Source organism: Sphaerodactylus townsendi, linkage group LG01 (assembly GCF_021028975.2).
Source record: "Sphaerodactylus townsendi isolate TG3544 linkage group LG01, MPM_Stown_v2.3, whole genome shotgun sequence".
Classification (NCBI taxonomy): domain Eukaryota; kingdom Metazoa; phylum Chordata; class Lepidosauria; order Squamata; family Sphaerodactylidae; genus Sphaerodactylus; species Sphaerodactylus townsendi.
Window position 1 is genome coordinate 124,283,413 of NC_059425.1, and position 15,756 is coordinate 124,299,168.

Consider the following 15,756-nt stretch of genomic DNA (forward strand, 5'->3'; position numbering starts at 1 on the left):
AAGTGGTTTGAAAACGCATTATTTTGCATGTGCGGAAGGGGCCTCAGTTAGCATTGCACCATGTCTTTAGGCTAAGCACATGAACTGGAAACAGGGGTCACTACTGACAGTTATGAACAAAGCAGCCTAGCATCAAGTCTCAGAATGGTCACTATTTGAATGAAGAAGAAGAAGAAGAAGAAGAAGAAGAAGAAGAAGAAGAAGAAGAAGAAGAAGAAGAAGAAGAAGAAGAAGAAGAAGAAGAAGAAGAAGAAGAAGAAGAAGAAGAAGAAGAAGAAGAAGAAGAAGAAGAAGAAGAAGAAGAAGAAGAAGAAGAGCAGGAGCAGGAGGAGCAGGAGTTTGGTTTCATACCCCCTTCTTTCCTGTAAGGAAACTCAAAGTGGCTCACAAACTAATTTCCTTCCTCTCCCCACAACAGATAAAAGTCCACCACTCATATGGAGGAGCAGGGAATCAAACCTGGTTCTCCAGATTTGAGTCCAGCTGCTCTTACCTGCTATACCATGGTCCTGCTTGGCAAGAAGCAACATGAGGCAGTTATTATGAATATATATAGTATCATCAATATTCATGGTGCTTCACAAAGTAGCAGCATCAGACTTTAAAGAAAGTGTCATATTCCTATTCCAACTTCAGTAGTTTAATTTAAAAGAAATTATCCATTATCCATAACAAAATATTTTGTCCCATCTCTTTCCTTCCCTTACTTAATCCAACACTTGATCCTTGATTCATGCAGTCTCTGCTAAAATTCCAAATCCAAAATCTTAATAATCTGTACCCAAACTTTGCTGAGTTGCTGTTGCTCTGAAAACCCATTTTGCAATAACACTCAGATTACAGCACAAAATAAATTATTGTGCACCATGAGGAAATGAAGTAGACTTACTATGATTAGTGTTATGTATTAAGAAAATACTGTAACAGTCTGATACGCAACACACACCTCTTATTTCTACAGATTTATACATTATGAGTTTGAATGCACAACATTTGCAAATGGAAATCTTTAGTCAGAGTTACCACAAAATAGTTACACAATCCCAATCCCTGTTTCAATTAACTAGAAAGATCATTAGAAGCTACTTCCCCTGTAAAACAATCTTGTCCAGTAAAATCCTCATTTCTATGCAACATCATAGAGAGAGAACTATTTTTTTAAAAAAGAAAACATCATACTGCATATTTTCTAAGACTCATGCAAAATGTCTGCTACTTGAAGCAATGGATATTTTATATAAATCACGTAAAACAAAACGTCAAAATTTTGACATTTTAGGAATGAGACAGTGCTCTCACCCTTTTCTTAAAATTATTTTAGAATTTTATTGTTAGTTAAGAAGTAAATTATCCTCACCTCAGATCTTAAAAGCTACGCAGGGTTGACCCTGGTTGGCACTTGGATGGGAGACCACCAAGCAACATCAGAGTTGTTATGCAGAGGGATGCAGTCGCAAATCACCTCTGTTAGTTACTTGCCTTGAAAACGCTATGGGATCACCATGAGTTGATTGTGACTTGATGGCACTTCACACACAAGGATCAAATTTTAAAAAGCAAAAATAGGTAAAGCAGACATCTCCATTTCTAAATTTGTTACATTGGCTATAAATCTACACAAATATATTTACTTTCACTTTCACGAATGAAAGGCAACATATATAGTTATTTACATTTTGATTATTTTAAAGGTTTAAAGGCACCTATTGTTCTACTAAAGAAAACAGTTTCATTTAAAAGCTAGCATAGATCCACAAATAATCTGCTCATGTTTGAAGAAAAAAATGAAGTTAGGACAGAAGCTCTTCATTCCAAACTATGCCTATGGTTTTCTGTACTTCTGAATAATAAAAACAGGGCCGAGAAGCTATTAAGGGGTTATAACCAGAATTTCTCTTCATAGTCATTGGGAAAGTTTATCCAATGATTTTAAATCAGTTTAGGATTTAAATGCATTTATAAACTCAGACACTTAAACCACATATAACATTTCAGTTGAAGTTAAATTTTCTAGAACATCTGAAAAAAAAATCAAACCAAGTCCAAAAACAGCCTGGGGGCAGGGAATATATTGGCTGAATTCAACCATGGTTTAGGTATGTCCAGTCAAATTTTTGATGTATAGCGTTTGGGGGGAATCACCAGATGCAGAGGTGGGATCCAACCAGTTCTCACCACTTTAGAAGTGGTTACTAATTTTTTCTGAGTGCTGAGAAGGAATTTATTTATTTGTTTGTTTGTTTGTTTGTTTGTTTGTCTTATATACCGCCCTCCCCTTGAGGGTTCAGGGCGGTTCACAACAAGGTTAAAACATACCTTAAAACATAATTTAAATATCAGTTACATAAAAACAGAACCCATGTAAAAATGTGGATGGCGTCCGGCTGCCCCCCTCCCCCCTTTTTGTGCCCACGGGAGGCCAGATGACATGGTAGATATAGGGACTGGAGGTGTGTGTGTGCGGCGACGCCACTGTTTGAATCTCACCACCATCAGAACCTGTTATTAAAATTTTTGGATCCCACCACTGACCAGATGCCTTTTTAATATCACCTTCATTTCGAAGTAGTTTATTGAATGGAAAGAAAAGTAGGAAGTGGTGAACTGCTGCTTGAGACATTCAACCCCAAACTGTATTTGCAATACTGTCATTCTTTGGACTCCATTCAAAACTATTAACAATAAGATCTTGTGCACTTTTTCTGAATTTAACCTGGTGTCCAAAACTAACATGTTGGAACAAAGTTTATCCAATATTTTCATTATTTTTGAATATTTTTAAAATATTTAAAATATTTTAAAATATAACGGGAAACATTCAGCCAGCATGATGCGAATTAAAGTCTGACTAGGATTTGGGAGACCCAGGTTCAAATCCCCCCTCTGCCATGGAAGCTGTCTATCATTCTCCCCCTGTGTAGCCTACAGCAATCTACAGAGTTGCTGTAGGTGAAAAAGGAAAAGGGGAGAATGCTGTAAGTGGTTTTGGATACTCACTAGGCAGAACTGCCTAACAAAAATTAATATAAAAAGAAACTTGATTCTTTACAAGTTGGCATTACATCAACATGACATACTGATTTTTGCCAGTTTATTTGCCTACTCCCTGCATTAATCAAGATCCCCTACCAATCTGCAGTGGGACAAAATAGGCCATGGAATAAAAACCACAAAGGTTGGGCTGCAAAAAGTAATATCCCGCATTCTTGATTTAGAGATCATCACATGAGATTCTGTCTCCATGCACTACTTAGCAATGTCTGATAAATATAACAGTTTTCCATGTGTGTTTGCCAAGCAACACAGCATATCCATATACTAGCGCATATAGCTTGTCCTCACCGCATCAGGTCTCATGTGCACAACATGGAGTTTTAAATTAATATTTTTTGAAAATAAGTAATAATCTGGAATGCAGTATTTTAAACATTATTTTTAAATTGTGCAGTACTTGTATTTCTACAGTCAACTTCACATTTTAAAAGGCCTATATAGCTGATCAAAATAGTATCAAACAAACTTTTTTGGTTGTACAAAGGCATACAAATTTGCAATAAAAACCACCTCTGTTGTTCTATCTTCTGGTAATTTTATTGCAAGAAAAGAATTTATAAATAAAAACTTCTTTTCACCCTTCTCTAAAAGCAAAACCTTGACTTCTCTAGAACAAAGCCTTGACGCTTTGAAAGGGCCAGGCATTGCAAGTGGTTTACATTCACTGTCCAATTACATTTGCATTTTCAAACAGTTGCAGTCAAATGACAGAATGGCAAGCAAATCACCATGCCACTGTAGCTTAAAATTATTCTTATATTGTCTCCTCTAATCAATTTAAAAAAGAGAAAAGAAAGGAAAGACAAGGATAGTTCACAAAACTATTTGTGGATTTTTCAAACAAATGCTCTTTACTGCAATCATATTAGTCTAAATAAAATCCAAGGAATGATGCTGATTATGGGTAAGATCTTGAAGGGATCCCAGGTTTATTAAGAAAAAGCCCATGTGGTGATGAGTTTGACTTTTCAGACATTCAGAAAGTCTGTCTTGTCTCTTCTCCTTCACTAAGGGAAATTTATGTACCTCAGCAAGTACAAGCAGAGCACTTTCTCCCAGAGTTTAGAAAGCACTATACATTCAGCCAAGATCCACCAACCAGAAACCCCAGAAACTAGTCTATGAACTTTTGCTATTTGAAGTTTTCATGTAGGTATCAAAGGATAAGATTCACCCAAGCATTCTCCTAACCCTACATTTGTTCTTAAAAGAGATCATATACTGATTATGCTTATAATTAATGAATCTCTTTTCTGCCACACCAAAATGGATGCTTGCATTAAACAACATAAAATGTAAGCCCTGTTTTCATTTACATAGACCAGTAACAGCAATTTAAACCCAAAGAATCATATAAGGAAAGTGCAAGCAGCGCAGGTAAATAAATTAGCAAGTCAAGTCCAGTATTACCTACCTGACTTGAATCTTGCTCTGACCAACACAGCTATCTACCTAACACTAATAAAGTATGTTGTTGTTATTAACCAATATTTTAGACTTTGAAAGTCAGTATCATCAGCATTTAACAGGTGTCTATGTGCTACAAGCCATAAAACAATCAGAATAGCATAAGTATGCTAAGCATTTTTTCTAAAAAAAAACTTAAATAACATTGGTATTTTTAGACTTAATTGATATCTAGGAACAATGACAGTACCAATACATTATTATCTGTTATATATATTTTCTTTCCACAGTTTTCTTTGAAAACATTGTACGAATCCATTATTGTAACTATACATTCATATTCCATTGTTTTTGTTTACTCTTGGTAAAATGGATTTTTTTAAAAAAATCAGCTTGCAATCAATTGCTTTCAGAAAAAGTACGTGTAACCTGTCATCTCAGATAATCAGTCCTTAAAACACATTACTTTCTTTCTAACTACCATTGTAGGTAGTTTTCAAAGTATATCATGGGACAGCAGAACCTGTTACTAGATTGCCAGAATTGAAGTGCTTTTCACAAGTCCTTAAAGATAACAGAAATCCTAGTGGTTTTTTATTCTTCTTTGTGTGGAAGGTTTACAAATTCAAAATTGTTATTTATTATAACAACAAAGCATGCAACAGTTCAGGACATGTAACTAACACAGATCTAAGACTGGCAAGGGGAAGGCTTATGTGCAGAGCTGCCTTGAAAATCCTTTACATCAAACAAGGTGATAATAAGAGGGCTGCCAACACAAATGTTCAGGAACCTTTCATCACAACCACAGCATCATCAGGAAGCCACTTATAATATACCTACATCTGGTAAACTAGAGAAGGTTGGAATCTCTCTCTCTTGTATGTGTGTGTGTGTGTGTGTGTGTGTGTGTGTGTGTGTGTGTGTGTGTGTGTGTGTGTGTATATATATATATATATATATATATATATATATATATATATATATATGTATATATATATATATGACTCCAAGGTGTAAGTCTTCCTTTAGGAGAATGATAGAAAGTATGGCTGATTCCGCACGGGCCAAAAACAGAAGTGTGAAAATGGTGTGAAAACAGTATAAACCCCTTTACGCCTTTTAAAATCCTTTTACACCATTTTCACACTGTTTTCACACTGCTGTTTTTGACACTTGTGGAATCAGCCCAAGAATAACAAAATATACATTTTAGTCATTAAAAATAGTTCTCTTAGGCCGTTTCCGCACGGCCGCCATGCGCCCCCACGCCGCCAAGAGTTCTGCCGGCGTGGGGGCGCAAGCCTGTTCACACGCAAGCGTGCGAGCAGGCCAAGCAGAGGCCCCCGCAGGAGAGGCGGCTCCGCACGGAGCCGCCTCTTCCCCCTTCGCCGCCCCACTCAGGATGTCGCCGTCGTCGCCTGCTGGCCGTGGAAGCCCCGCCCATGCTGCCCTCCGACCCCTGGAGGTCGGAGGACAGTGTGGGCGGGGCTTCCACGGCCAGCAGGCGACGACGGAGACATCGTGAGTGGGGCGGCGAAGGGAGACAGCGTCTTCCCGGCGGCACGGTTTGCACCGCGCCGCCGGGAAGACGCTTCCCCCCCAACAACAACCCTTTAAAGGGTTGTTGTTTAGGGCGGCCTGACACCGCCCTGGGGGGAAGGAAGCGCAGTCAGGTCTGTGCGAACGGCGGCCTGGGGGCGGCGTTTTTACTGTCCCCAGGCCGTCGTTTTTGGGCCGTGCGGAAACGGCCTTAGTAATTCTCTTCACTCTACATACATGGCTTTTGTCTATGTAGGTCCCACCACTATCAGTGATCAAAATAAACCTCTCTCCCACTTTCCCCAGTGAGAATATGGGAAAACACAATCCAATATTTTCACAATTATCTCTGCCACTTGAATTATGATTCATAAAACATTTTTTTTAAAAATAAGTTAGTATATATCTTTTACCAGAAACTCTGGAGAGCAACTAAGTACCAGCTACAATCAGTATTTTTCATCCTCACATTCTAGTCCTTTCTGGCATTCAGTCATATTCAGGTATTTGCTATGAGTTACTACAAGGCTGATGAACTGTGCCATAGCAAAGTCATGAGCACATGTTTAAACAAGTGTTTAAACACACACTAGCCCCTTCCTATGAAGAATTCATATACTAGTATGATTCTCCTGCAGGCTACCTATCACTGGTACATGAACAGCCCATCCAAAAGTAGCCAAGAGGACACAAGAGTACTTTAGATGGGCCACACAGAACTCTGACATTTTGCACCTCCCCCCTCTCTCCTGCCCCAATCTCTGATGTAGACTGGCATTACCTCTGTGTTTAGTCAGTGGAACATTCAGAATTTTTGACAGTAAATTTTATTTTGGAACTTAGAAGTGTTTAAAAAGAAGCTTGTAACGTGACAAGGAAGGTACAATAATATTCTAATAATAATAAAACAAGGTATTGGGGCAGCAATTACACAATTACTTCAAAATATATTCAACTAAAATATTTTGATTTACTTCCATGTAAACATGATTATGCTTGTGGTGTAAGAAGTGTAGCAACAATTTCTTAGTTACCACTGAAGTGCCTATCTGGTTTCATGCTCAGGCACATGCCCTCCAGATTGAAAAGACAATCCAAGCACTGAATAATTGGAGAAGCAAACATTTGTCTACCATTCAAACCCAGAAGAAAAAAGCATCAATTGTAAAGACAGCTGAGATGGCCGCCAGCAACAAGGGAGGTTGGAATATAAAACAGTAATCACTGTTTGACTTTAAAGCCAGAGATCAATGATAGCTATTTACCACATGGTTTACTTAAGCCAGAAAATCATTGACATAATATTTAAATCCTCCAGTGCCAAGAAAATAATGTTGATTTACAGCACTCCCATGTATAGTTATCAGATATTTATATTTCTATCAGATGGAATCACTTAGGGAGCAGCCCACCGACCACTTCCACCACACAAACTTCTGTTTAGAAGAGATTTACAGAGAGGCCATGTCAAAAATCAGATGGATTGCACCTCTTAATCTGTAGCACCAGGAACTGAAAAAAATACTTCTGACATACAAACCAATTACAATTCCCTGTGCAGTAGCAGATTTTTCCCCCATACAAAATTCTGTTTCAGTGCTAAGTACTTCAGACTCTGTTCAGACATTTTTAGAAAGCTAATGTTTAAATTCTTCTTGCCTTGGGAAGTAATGATCAGCCTTAGATAGAGCTACTATACTTGCCTTCCTGTATGTACACTTAGTTAAGAAGTTACAAAGGTTATGCTTTGATTGCTGTTACATAGAGTGTCAAGTGATTGACCACAAGAATAGTTGAGTTTAGCTGCTTTGTCACATCATTAATTAATAATGGATGATCTCAGTATGATTTTATAATGTAGTTTTCCGGATAATCTATGAAATCAGTGCACACTTATAAACTATACTGTAAATCTACTGAGTTATTCAAGGAAATAGTTATGGGATAATTATTGGGGGGGGGGATGTACAGTGCAGTCCTAAGCAGAGTTGTATCCTTTTATGTCCAAAGAAATCAATTTAGAATTATACTGTTACAGTGTTAATAGTGAATGTATGTCCAGAAACAAAGCTGAATAATCTAGGGGCAGGTGGTCAGGAACAGGATTAATTTGTCAGTAAGAGTTAACATTTAGAAGGTCAATCATAGCCTGATCCTATCCACTTTTGTTTGGAAAGAAGTCTATCAGTGTTTAATGGAGTTTATTCTCAAATAAGTGTGATGGGACTGCAGTCTCCTTTTCTTAAAGCCAACTACTGTGTGATAAGAATTGCCTTGAACTGTTTGCAGAAGCTAGATGACTAAACTGAGGCTATCATACTTTGGTCACATTATGAGAATACAAGACTCACTGGAAATGACAACAATGTTAAGAAAAACTGAATGCAGCAGGAAAAGGAAAAGACCCAACATGAGATGGATTGATTCTATAAAGAAAGCCTTCAATTTACATGACTTGCACAAAGCTGTTAATGATAGGACATTTTCAAGAATATGGACTCATAGGATTGCCGTGAATCAAAGCAACTTTACGGCACTTAACACACAAATGCTACTATATATGTCATTTAAAATAGGCGTTATGCCCATGCTTTCAGTCATATACAAACAAGTTCAGCTGTCACTTGCAGATGACTACATGAAACCACATTGAGAAAAAATACCAAAATGAACAAGAACTAACTGTAGGGCGAACAAAACATGATAGCTCATTTTTATAGTACATATGGAGAACAAATACTGTTCATTGTGCTCTTTTAGATTACAACACAATGAAACTGGCATATTAACTTACTGAAAACTATTTTTCCGCCTTGGACTGTAGTGCTGTGCACAGTCACCCTGGACCAAGCTGGTCTCCAGACTTCAATTTCTTGTCAGGCCCAGTTATATTAAGTAGACTAATTCTGAAATGCGCTCATTCAAAATAAAAGGAAAGCCTTTATTATACCATACAGAAAAATTGTAGGGATTTGTAGAGTGGTCATGACGATATTTACTATTTAAATTCACACCACAACTAAAGTGGAAGTTATTTTAGTCCAACTTTTGACATGCCCATTTCTTTAATGACACACACCCATTTACAACTCTTTTCATTACAGTTATCAGTAATCTTTAAAAACAAAGAGTGAAAGGACTTTTAATGGACATCCACAGAATGGATACCATGATTTAAGATGGAAAAAGCAAATAAACTATATAAATAAACATTATAGCTAATTTGTTCTCATGAAATGTGTGTTCCCACTCAAGAGGATTTCAGCTAAACAAATACAGAAATCTTACAGGGATGGTATCTAAACAGCCACATGGCATAACCTTGATTTTTAATCTTAAATTAAAGCATGTCTTACCTTTCCCAGATCTTCTTCAGTGCTTTCAAATGGCTGATCTATGGAAGAAAACAGACTCCAAATGGAATATAATATAACTTGCCTTTGGCCCCTCTTTCCCAATATATTTTCTTTCACTTCAGAGAAGTTAGTTAGCTTTTTGAACCTCACAAACAGCCACCTTTTTTCCTGACATTATTTTTACTGCACAACAATAAAAAGTTCCATCAGATGTCAAATCACGGCCACTGTAATTTGCATCAGCTTGGAGGGAAGATGTATAAAAATAAAAAACAAATAAAGGACTGGAGAAGATTCAAGCTCATTTATAAATTCACCGTTAAGGTTAATAGTTAACCTCCTTGTCTCTTCTATATGCACTACCATCCCCCATGAATGGAGACTCTCTTAAAGGAATTAAATGTTTTGTTCTCTTTTCACCCAGGGCCAGACAGAACTGTCACCATCTCTGCATTTATTTACAGGTTGAGCAACAGCAGTTCCTCAAACATTACCACTTTTTTTTACTCCTATGTTAATCCTGGAGATAATCCACTTCTCTAAAAGTAATAGACCTGACTACCTCAATGTAACTTATTTAAATCAAGGAGTCTTGTAAAAACGAAGTTTCAGATAGTCTTTGCCAATAATTAAAAGGAAAATCCCCCAAAATTTCACGTTTCCTTTCTCTATAGCCAACTTTAAATCCGGAAATTCTCCCACCTGCTCCAAAATCCAATAGGATTCCAAGAAAGAAAGAAAATCTTCCCAGTAGATCCTTTTCTGATCCTTTCTTTTGCTTTCAGTCTTGGGAGGTTTATACCTGAAAAACAAACATCTCTATTCAATTCAGAGTAAGCTGGGGTGGGGGGGGGGTGAGTTAATTCTCCATCAGACAGCAAGTCTCAGTGTCTGGTTACACAAACATACCTTCAGTCAGGTTGGAAAGAGATTCCTTAGAGGAGGGGGAACCTAGCCTGAAACAGAGGGAGATGGAGCAAAGAACAGGCTGGAATAAGAGAGTACTGAAGGAATAAGAAAGTGTTTCAAGAGCAGATGCAGAAGTAAATAGTCCAGAAACCAAAGGGGTCGAGGGGAGACGGTGACCCTACTCCTGAACAACGGGAAGTAAGTTTCATTGAAAGCTGTGGTATTTACTTTTTCAAGAAAAAGGACTGGAGCAGAAGCTAGGAAAAGCAAAAGGAAAAACGAGAATCAAGATTTTAAAAAGTGTTCTACAGAAGTCCTAGATCGATCCGTACATATTGCGTTGATTCGCCGCCACTGTATCTTAAATACATGTCCGTAGTCTTGCATATTCAAACGTGCACTTTTCTCACGTGCCATTCCTCCCTCCCTTCCCCCCCCCCCCGAAACAGGGAAGAGTTAAAGCTTCCTTCCCCACCTTGTCAAATAAATGTATCCGTACGTGAGCGACGGGCTCAACTTACCTGGATCTTCCTACCAGGCTGCGTGGCAGGGCTCCCACGAGCAAGAAGCCCCCCGCCTCATCTCACGGGACAACTGCGACATCGCACAAAGGATCACACAACTGCTGCCCAGCCGCGGCGCAGCCAAAGGCGCAACGACGGCGGGCTGCGCGGGAGCCCACCGTGCAGAGAGGACGGGGTGGAAAGTGGGGAAAGTTCGGCTCCGTGGGAACAGCAGAACTTTGAAAAGCGGCGCAGAACAAACGGGGAGTGGGGCTGGGATCGGCACTTCGTCAGTCTCCGAGGCAATGTTGCAGAAAACAAGAACTCAGAGAAAAGGGGCAGTGCCTTTTCCTTTCCGAGGCGCCCAGGGAGTATCTGCGAGGAGACCCACTGGGGGACTCAGCCTGGAGGGGAAAGAGGGAGGCGGGCGACGAACGCGGCCAGGAAAATGCAGTTGGCGTCCCCTTGCCTGTTGCGCGCGTGTGAAGATAGGGACAGGCGGGGGTGGGAAAGAGGTCAGATTTGGTGGACAGCGGCGTCCGGGGGCGCAGCCGCGAGAGGGGTGCGCTCTAACGAGCACGCACGCAGAACCCACGCGCCGAGTTTTTGCCCCGGCGAAACTTCATTGACAGGGTTTTAATGTTTCAAAAACTCTCTCCTCCGGGTTTCCCTGAGGCCCACCTCTGATTGGGCAGTTTCCCGGCCGTCACGTGCCAACCACCCCCGGTCCTTCCACCACCACCACCCCCTCCTTTTCAGAGCTGCCAAGTTCACTCACTTTCACTTTGGTCCCTCAGGCTGGATCCTGAGGGAGCGTAAAGGGGAAAGGGTTAGGGCTAAAGGGAGGTGGGAAGCGAGATGTTCTCGTCTGGGAAAGTGACGCTGCATTTTTCTTGGAAAAGGCCGGGTGTGGCAAGGAGCGCAGTTTACATAATAAGCTTCGGTAGAGTTGCATGTTTTATATAGGGAACTGAACTTAAACTTTCAAGAGTGTGGCGACTGTTAGTCTGCGCACTATGTGCCCCCCACCAAAACGCAGCTCACGATTCATGTAGCTTGCCATATGCCTACAGTTGCAAGCGAGCGGGGGAGGGAAGCTTTATAGAAGTCCCAGGACACAGCTATTTATTAACAGTAGGAGCTGCGAAGGATTTCAGAAGACTCAAGCCTACTCTAAACTCCTTCCTCTCTATGGCTCATTCCGCACATGCAGAATAATGCACTTTCAAACTGCTTTCAGTGCTCTTTGAAGCTGTGCAGAATAGCAAAATCCACTTGCAAACAGTTGTGAAAGTGGTTTGAAAACACATTATTTTGCGTGTGCGGAAGGGGCCTATGTGTAGTCTACTGAGTCCCAGGGCATGAAAGTACTGGCAATGCTTTGCTTGGAACCAAGGCTTGATTTCAGGGCCAAGCCTTGACCATGGAATAAAGGAGTAAGTCTGTGCACCGCCATTATCAGTTCTTCTGTAAGAAATATGTGTACAGCCAGTATCTCTATTATCTTTTGGTTAAGATAGGACAAACATCAACTGAAAGATTGGTTGTGGTGGGCTTTCCGGGCTGTGTGGCCATGGTCTGGTGGATCTTGTTCCTAACATTTTGCCTGCATCTGTGGCTGGCATCTTCAGAGGTGTATCACAGAGGGAAGTCTGTTAAACACACTTTGGGGCTGGGGATCACCAGAAGATTGCATGGGGAGATGCAGTCCTGCAGGTATGATGGTCCTTCCATTCAAGGCCTTAAAGGTTAGTTAAAAAACCTTGAAAATTATCTGGAATTCAATCTGCAACCAGTGCAGGTGATAGAGAACAGATCCTATGTGTTTCTCCAGAGGCATACCGTGGGAAAATGGTGCACGGAGACATCTGTGTTCTGGGCGGCCCCCCGCTATGCCTCGGGCGGGGCCCACCCCCTGGCCCCACCCCCTCCTGGATGCCAGCTCCAAGCTGGCAGCTGGCAGTCCCTTCTTGCACTCCACTCTGGGGAGGACCGAAGCAATGGAAGGCTCTGTGCTGGGGCTTTGCTGGGAGGGGGTTTGGGGGAGCCAGCAGCCAGAAGGGAAGCGAGGCTTGGAGGGGTCCTCTGACTTACTTGACCCCACCCATGTCGATGATTACATGGGCGGGGTCAAGGGCACCAGAAGATGACAAGGCAGCAGGATTTCCTGCTGCCTTGTCATCTTCCTGGCCATAAGGAGGGCAGATTTTGCGCCCCTCCACGTGACCCGATCAGTGGTGCCCAAGGACAGAGGATACCCCCTGTCCCTAGGCAAATACGCCACTGGTTCTCTCACTGGTGTACCACATTCTGGACCAACTGCAGTTTCCAAAGCAGTCTCAAGGGCAGGCTAGCACAGAGTGAGTTACAGTAAACTAGTCTTGAGGCTGCTGTCACATGGATCAGGGTGGTGAGGTCAGCGTGAGACAGGTAAACCTGGTGAAGATGGAAACAAAGCCAGCTTGGGTGTGTGTTGACATAGGCCTCCATAGATAGGGAGGAATCCAGGATCACACTCAGGCTTTTGACAGAAGAGGCCTCCCCACCCTACACTGGCAGCTGAAACCCCCACTTTGAAACACCCCAACCCAGCCATAGGACCTCCATCAATAGATTTATTTTCAGCCTGCTGTAATATAGCCATCCCACCACAGCCTCTAAATTCCAGGCCAAAATATTGGGGGGGGGGGGGTCTGCCAGCCAACCCTCCATCAACAGAAAAACCTCCAAATAAGCGTAGCCAGGGGTTGCATATAGATGTTAAATAATATTGTGGAAAGTTTTGCACTCTGTGGCACCCTACAAACAAGAGGGCACCGGCAGGACATCCTCTCCATAATGCTTTCAACTGTCAAGGTCAGCCATTTTAAGGTCGTCCCCTGCACCCTGATAAAAGTCGTAACTGATTGTGCCAAATGCTGCAGTGAGGTCTAAAAGCACCAGCAGCCCTGACCCTCTTTGATCCAGCTGGACGGAACTTGTCTGTGATGGCAACCATCATGGTCTTCATGCTGTGGCTAGGGCAACAACCAGATTGGAATGGGCCTAGGGCTGATATGTTATCCAGGAATGCCAGCAGCTGCTCCGCAACTGCTCTCTCAACTACCTTGCCAGAAATGGTAAATTCAAGACTGGTTGGTAGTTGTATGGATTCTAAAGGATCCAAGGATGGTTTCTTTAAGAGCTTTATCATCACTTCCTCCTTCAGCCCAGTGGCATATTTGCCTAGGGCTCCACTCTTTTGGTCATGTAGGGGGTGCAGAATCGGCCCCATATGTGACCAGGAAGATGGCAGTGGGGGCAGAGCCAGGCACCCTTGACCCTGCCCATGTCGATGACAACATGAGTGGGGTCAAGGACACTCAAAGATGATGAGGAAGCAGTACTCAAAGGGGCAGATGATGAGCTTCACAGCCATCAGCATCTTGTTCACATCAACCTCAGAGAGCAGGTACATGCATGGAGCTTCCTTTTTTCAAGTAGGGGTAACAAAACAGCTGCTGGAAACTGGAGACACAGTAATTTGCAGTACAACCTTGAACAGGTTTACCTGGAACTAAGTCCAATTGCATAGTGAGCCTTGACCTGAATTAATTGTGCATAGGATTGCAGACCCTGACAAATAATGGTTAGTGAAGAGTTGCAAAGGTAAAATTTGCATTTTTAAAAAAGGGTGCAGCAGAAGGGAAGGTTTAATTAACTCTTCTAAGACTGAAGAGCTGAAGAGTAGTGCATTATACTCCCATTACATCTATAAGTCTTTTTTCTCTCTTAGTGAGTGTTTTATCATTCTTTATACTGGTGGGGGTAGAGGGAGTGATCTGCAAATTATGTATTTTGCTAGATTATCTGAAATAATGTTCAATAGAAGTGCATCTATGTGACTGTTGATGGTTTCCTGCTATGGGAAATGCCTTCTAGTGTAGCACACTTGTAAGCAAATTCCATGATCCATATATAGAAGAAATAATCTTATGTAACAATTTTGAGGTACTATATGTGCATATGGATCATCTATTCTACCATGTGTATTTTAGGAGACTATACCAAATTATGTTTGGGTCTTTATACTCGAGAGCTCCTGCAAGATAAGCATGTTGTATTGTTTGCTGGATCTCTAGGATCCAGTGGCTGAAGCTGGTTGCAAAACGGCTCATGCCAATCACAGTTATCTACTGGGATCTGCCAATTCAGATACAAATTCACACCTGAATTTCTATGCATGAACTGCTGTGCAATGACCTGGTGACAGGCAATTAATGAATGCCACCGTTTTATGAAAGAGGAATATTGAGGCTAAATTATAATTAACCTTTCTTATTGACAATTTTAAAATATGAATTTATGCTGATATTCATATGTGTGACTTTACTGTGGAAGTGAATCTGCAATGTTGCCAAGGAAAGAAATCCTGAAAAACAGAATGGGGAAAAAAGGGCTCAGAACATTTCACTGAGCACCCCACTTCTCATTTGTTACACATAAGGATAGTATTACAAATAGGAAAACTGAGGCAGAAGGAGGGGTTTTCCAAAGGGTATGCTTGTTGTAATTAGAACCCATGGCAACTCAGCACTGGGATTGTTCCTAGTGCAATGCAATAATGTTAAGAATGTCATAAGTCATATGAATAAGCCTGTGCTTTCTGGCATTCTGTTAGGAAAGGCCAGGCATAGCATCTCTCACGTTCCTTGCCTTTATTTCAATGGCGTGCAGTTACACACATTCCCCAGGGATCTCATAATAAACACAGCAGTTACAGTCAGCACAGCCTGCGTCATTTCTTGCTAAGCATGGGATATGCATGTTGCAAAAGAACTCTGAGAGGCTCCATTAAGGATGGCTCTTCCCCCACCGCACTCCCTTAACACCACTGAATGAGGCATCTCTGAGATTTTGTACGTAAGAGAGCTATAAACGTCTTGGCATTCAAAGGGGCAAAGGAGAGTCACACCTTTAATGATAACTGCTGGTAAAAGTGCTTC

At 41.3% G+C, this 15,756-nt stretch overlaps 1 protein-coding gene across 2 annotated transcripts in view; it reads right to left on the reverse strand.

Annotated features, from left to right (window-relative positions):
- Positions 1–11,560, reverse strand: part of PRDM1 (PR/SET domain 1) — a 120,663-nt gene extending 109,103 nt beyond the window's left edge. Inside the window, exons 1-3 of one of the 2 annotated variants that reach the window (XM_048493609.1) lie at positions 11,550–11,560; positions 10,062–10,161; positions 9,360–9,397 (exon numbers count right to left, since the gene is read on the reverse strand). The gene's annotated coding sequence lies outside the window, so the exon portion shown is untranslated. Of the gene's footprint in view, positions 1–9,359; positions 9,398–10,061; positions 10,162–10,789; positions 10,868–11,549 lie in introns of those variants that run through there. The other variant, XM_048493590.1, reaches the window with a different exon arrangement.
- Positions 11,561–15,756: the final 4,196 nt, after the last annotated feature.